This window comes from Rhipicephalus microplus, chromosome X, assembly GCF_043290135.1.
Source record: "Rhipicephalus microplus isolate Deutch F79 chromosome X, USDA_Rmic, whole genome shotgun sequence".
In the NCBI taxonomy this organism is placed as follows: domain Eukaryota; kingdom Metazoa; phylum Arthropoda; class Arachnida; order Ixodida; family Ixodidae; genus Rhipicephalus; species Rhipicephalus microplus.
Genome location: NC_134710.1, coordinates 246,259,723 through 246,265,151, shown reverse-complemented (window position 1 = coordinate 246,265,151; position 5,429 = coordinate 246,259,723). Strand labels below are relative to the sequence as shown.

The 5,429-nt window shown below is 46.3% G+C and overlaps 1 pseudogene; it reads right to left on the bottom strand.

Moving 5' to 3' along the window:
- Window positions 1–576: 576 nt before the first annotated feature.
- LOC142777135 (uncharacterized) lies at window positions 577–4,227 on the bottom strand (annotated as a pseudogene).
- Window positions 4,228–5,429: the final 1,202 nt, after the last annotated feature.

Here is a 5,429-nt window from a genome sequence, read left to right as displayed (position 1 = left end):
GTGGGTTAAGCTTCATGTAAGCTTCATCGCAGATAAACGAGCCGAAATAGTGTTTCTACTCGAGTGCGGTCTAGCGTTGTGGTCGGTGGAGGAGGTGAAGCGAGAGAGAAGTATGTTGCGAGCAGGTGGAAGAGCCGGCAGCTGCGGGAGCTGCGGCAAGCGTGCGGTGAGCGAGAGAGGGAGAGAGTGATGTAGCAACACCACCTAGAGGAAATTCTTTCCAGGCCGGGGGGCTGCCTCTGTGACGTAGCCGGGATGGGGCCGACGGAAGCGGGGGAACGCTTGAACAGAAGTCCTTATATTATTTATTCAGACCCCCTAAGGGCACCGGAGGGCATTACGGAGGGCATACGTTGTGCGCTTGGTTGACTTTTTTTGCTGCTACACGTGTAATATACTTATATAATAATATCTGGGGTTTAATGTCCCAAAACCAAGATATGAATATGAGAGACGCCGTAGTGGAGAGCTCCGCAAATTTTGACCACCATGGGTTTTTTAACGTGCACCTAAATTTAAGTACTACACGTGTAATATGCTGAATCAAATTAGGAAGGAAAAGACAAAAGAGACCACTCATATTTACACCCATCGCCGTTTTATTCATTTATTTGTTAGAGTTTGCAGCTTCCACTTCTTAGACTTGTTCTCCGGGTCCGAAACTTTGTTGTTCAATCGCCGGCAAAAGTTCTTCAGCAGAATGTTCGTGCTGCACCACAATATATATTTGAGCACCACTTCACTTGCGTGTCCCTTTACTTGCGTGTCCCTGTCACTGAGCAGTTGCAGTGTTAGTTCTGTGGCCACTTGACGTTCGTTCTGAACTTTTAAAAATTCGGCACATTTGGAAAGCTCTTCCACAACAACGTAATTATGAGCCACCGCATTCACAGCTGGCATTGCTGAGTAAACCAGCCCTCCCCTATCATTTTCTTTGACAAGACTGTACATGCAATTTTCCGGAGAAACTGCGACATTCTTGTTAATTGTGAGAAGCTCTCTGCATTCATTGTCACATTGTCACATTTTAACCTCTTCACAGCGATGTGCACCGAGTAACCAGCAACATAGGTAACCACTGGAATGACATCCTTCAGTTTTGATAGCGCCTCCTGGGTCACAACAACGTTGAATTTTCCACTTGGCACTGCTGCCTGCGTTTGGAGCTCTTCCCAATTTTGATTTTGGTCGCTGTCGATTTCGGAAGCCGTGCTGATTTGTGGTAGTGTGGTTTGCAGTCGCAACTTGTTCTCGCACTCGTAAATCTGTCTTACGGAGAAATGATACTGCGAGCCAGCCAGTCGTCGGTAACAACCAAAACGTTTTTCCAGAAGGTCTGTTTGGAACTTCCCAAGAAGCACAAAGGACATCTTGAGCTGCTCAAAGCAATATGCGCAGATTTCACTGAACCCCCGAGTCATCTGAATAAGAGCCCCATGTGTCTCATCAGACAACTTACAGGCATCCGCTCTCCTTTTCTTCTACTCCTCCAACCAGTCTAAAAAATTGTTCAAGAAGAAAACCTTGGGGTCGAATGGAGAAGGGTAGACTGGCTTTTGCAAGTCATCCCTTAGTCTCAGTCCTTTGAAAGGAGTCTTTACGTTGACAACCTTCTACCATCTCACTATTACATCAATGAAACTGGCGGTTTCTTCGTAGTGCTTCAGGATGTGCTTGGCTCTAATGACTCAAAGTCCATTCGGTCCGTACTCGCTGAATACCTGCAAAGCAGGTTTAACATCCTGTTTCTCGATGTCTGTTGTGGAAACAGCTTTTCTGGACAAAGTGTAGCCATACCGGAGTAACTGCTCACTCTCTAAATTATATGCGTCTTTAACTGTCTTGAAATACGCATACTGCATGCGCCGCTGCCTCGTTGTGCTTGGTTCGAACTGGGGTAACCAGAAACACTGGTCATTTTGTTTTAACCAGTTGTTGCGCATACACTTCAGTAAATGCACTGGGTCGATGATGAAAAACAATGGCCTGTGGGGATCTGATGGCTGCGGAAACACAAAATCATTTGCCAGTGATTTTTTTGAAACGGCTTGAGGGGCCTTGCTCACCGAATACTTAAACGGCACCATTACGCTTCGATTCACGGTGTTGTTGTCGGTCACGACACACATTACTTTGTATCCAATTTTTTATAAGCCGCGAATGACATCTCCTAAAATGTTGTGCAGAAATTCTCCATTAGCCTTTTGGACGGGAACAATGTGCGCTACCTCCTTAAACTTACACATGAGGCTGTGTACCAATAATACAAATGCACTATTTGCTGCTTCTGCGTTGTTCAACGCGATACCAGCGATGTTGCCTTCCTTATAGTCAAAAAATGGCTTTAGATGAATTTTGTCCACCATAAAAGTCACGTAGCGTTGCTGCTCATTCAACTCGGATATCTTCTTGGCCATGTAGCGGAGGAATGTATTGTTTTGATGCTCTAGTTGGGGGTTCATTCCGAAAGACGAACGTATTGACCTAATGGTTCTTGGGTGTGGCATGATGATGCTCCCGTGACTGCGCATGTACTTGTACGCGTGAGGCGATATAGTAAATAGTATGCAGCAGTACACCATGAATTCTACAGAGTAGCGCCGTTGTTCTTTTTTTGTTGACATTAACTTCACTTGCTCAGCGAGCAGTTGAATGATCGGGGTGTTATCGCTTTCTTGTGCTGTGTATAGTTTGTTCAGAAGAGAAGCGCCAGTCTCGAAGATGTCTGCGGTTGAGTTTTCAGAGCTTGACCTCTGGGAACTGTCGAACCCCTCGACTCCTTCCAGCAATTCCAGCAGCCGTCGTTTGCTGTCGATCACGGACGGAACTACTATTTTGGACCCGAGTCGATTCACTGATGCTTTTGCGACGTTTACCGTAAGAGTTATGTCGGTTTTTACGACAACAGAGTGCTTAATCCAAGGAGCGTCATCATTACAAACGTGAGCCAAAATTACGTGGTCACTGCATTCAATGGTATGCCAAAATGTCAGCTTCTTGCCTCGAACGAAGTTTGCGACATCTTTCAAATCGAAAAGCTTATTTGCTTCTTCCTCTTTTTTGGCAGTGAGAATTAACTCGGCGAGCACTTTCTCAAGGGAAGCGGCCTCAAAGCGCATTCGCTTGCTCTCTGGGTCCTCTCTTCTAGAGCTTTCTATAGACAGGTACAATACAAAGATTGGCGTCACGTTTCATATTTAACAAATACCAGCGCTGCCACTCCCCAACTCAGCTTTGCAAGCTGGCCCACCTTGAACAACCAGAACAAAGAACAGAGTATAAAAGACTTAAATTACTCTTTTTGATCATTAAAGAACAAGTAAAAATAGACAAATCGCAGTATATGTATATAAAAACTGGGGAAACGTCAAGGCACCGGCATAACATGTACATGCCCCCTCCCAGATCATACAACGATTGTTTTAAGTTCAGTTTCTTTCCGCGGGCGATCAGTGAGTGGAACAGGCTGCCGAATTCCACTGTCTTATCAGAATGTGTACCTTCTTTTTTGAAGGGCCTAAAGGATGTCGTGTATAAAGACGTATAGTTTACATTTTGCTTTTTCTATGTCCTCAAGAGCAGAGTGCTTTGGCTATTGTCATTCATTGTCATGTATAATAGAAGTTGTATAGGGAGTACCTATTTTTCTGTATGTATATTGGTTTTTTTCCACCCCTGTTATAGCCCAAATAGGGCTGACAGTATAATAAATGAATGAAAATGAGACAGGTAGCTTGGGCAATCAGGGAATACCGTCGGTACTGCTTCAGCTCGAAGCCGCAAACGTGAGAGTGGTGCGGTCACTATGCGGCCGGTGGCTTGGTCAATATAGCTTGTTTCCCGAACGATGTCTTCGGTTTTAAAGTGACGTTCGCACACCTAAACAAAAGAAACATATCCTAGCATCAGTACGGCTACCTCATAGCAGCAACAGTACATTCAGGGCTTTGCGTGACGCGTTTAGGCGTAACGTGCTACAAACTACAAGGCTCGCCACGCAACGGTAGGAGCAACCTCCATGAGAAAATTATAAAGCATTCAAAATTTTTTACCCTGGCATTGGCTGACACGACCAGGTTTTCACGTGGAATGACACGTATCCACGCTTGTCTTGCTTCGTCGGCTTGAGGGAACAAAAAAACGTGCACCTTGGGGCCTGTCTTGTAATTGCCGTTGCACCGTGGCACACAACACTTTCCTGGCATTTCGGCGCTGATTCTAACTCTGCACGAGCCTGTTCGTCACACATAACACGCGATAAACACTTAGGTCACTCGCCGTTGCCCAACTACGCACGGAAACGAATATCCATGCAGCAACGTGCATCCGCACCACGAACGCTCACAGCGCGTCCAAACGTGCCCGCCGTGCCGAGGCCCCACCGCTCAGGGGACCAACGCCATCTAGCGGAGACGTGGGACTGGGCCCCTTACTGATGACGTATATTCACGGCCCCACGGGAGCCTCCCGGCCTTGAGTCAGTCTCGGTTGCGTTGGATGTAGGCGCGCACCTGTGAGGACAGCGGGTGAGGGAAGCGTGATGTCAACGCGCAGCTTCGGCGTGACCTACTTGGCAGCGCTCCAACAGCTGCAACGAGAGGAATGCGTTGCGGCGCGTTCATACCACGGTGTAAAAATATATTCCTGCTGACACTCTCCTCGCAACGCGTTGAAAAGCGCAATCCCAGCGCGTCTACTTAATGTTCAGGTCGTTATCAGTTATTTCCCAGCTTCGTCGGTGCCTTCATAGATGGCGCTACGACGAGCGGGGTCAGTCGTCTTGGTCTTGGGAACACGCTCGGCAGAAAGGTGCATGCTGCTGATTCTGGGTCTTTTTGTTGGCATGTGTGATGGCGCTGTTTTGAAGCCAGGTTTTTTTTTCTTCACGTATCTTTAGGCTATGTTGTCGACGAAGGTTACATCACATTGCTGAAGGGTTCTCGAAATGGCTAGAACGTGTTTTGTAACGCATTGCCATTCTGGCTTCGGACTTTTGTGGAGCATGTGCCTCTCTTCAAGGTGCCGTCTGACAGTGATCGTCTGACGGTGATCGTTGGCATAAATATGTGAATTCGCATCATACCATCTAGCCATGAACAACCGCATTGCTTTAGTGGGCTGTACACGAAATACTTGTGTGGTTCAAATATTTATATGTTTCGTGGACCAACTGCGTTGCTCTTGTGTGCGTGATATAGAATACTTGAACGTTTAAAATTTTTGTTTATGTCAAGTTCACGTTGAACAAACGCAACTATGCTTCAAAAATTTCCCGTGTGAATGAGGGCAGTGATACGCATGAAATACGTTTCTGTTGCAGTAGCGATTCTCTTTTGATAGAGGTGAAATATTTATTAATGAGAGTTTACGTGTCGAAATGACAATTTGATTACGAGGGACACCATAGTGGAGGGCTCCTCTCTAGATAG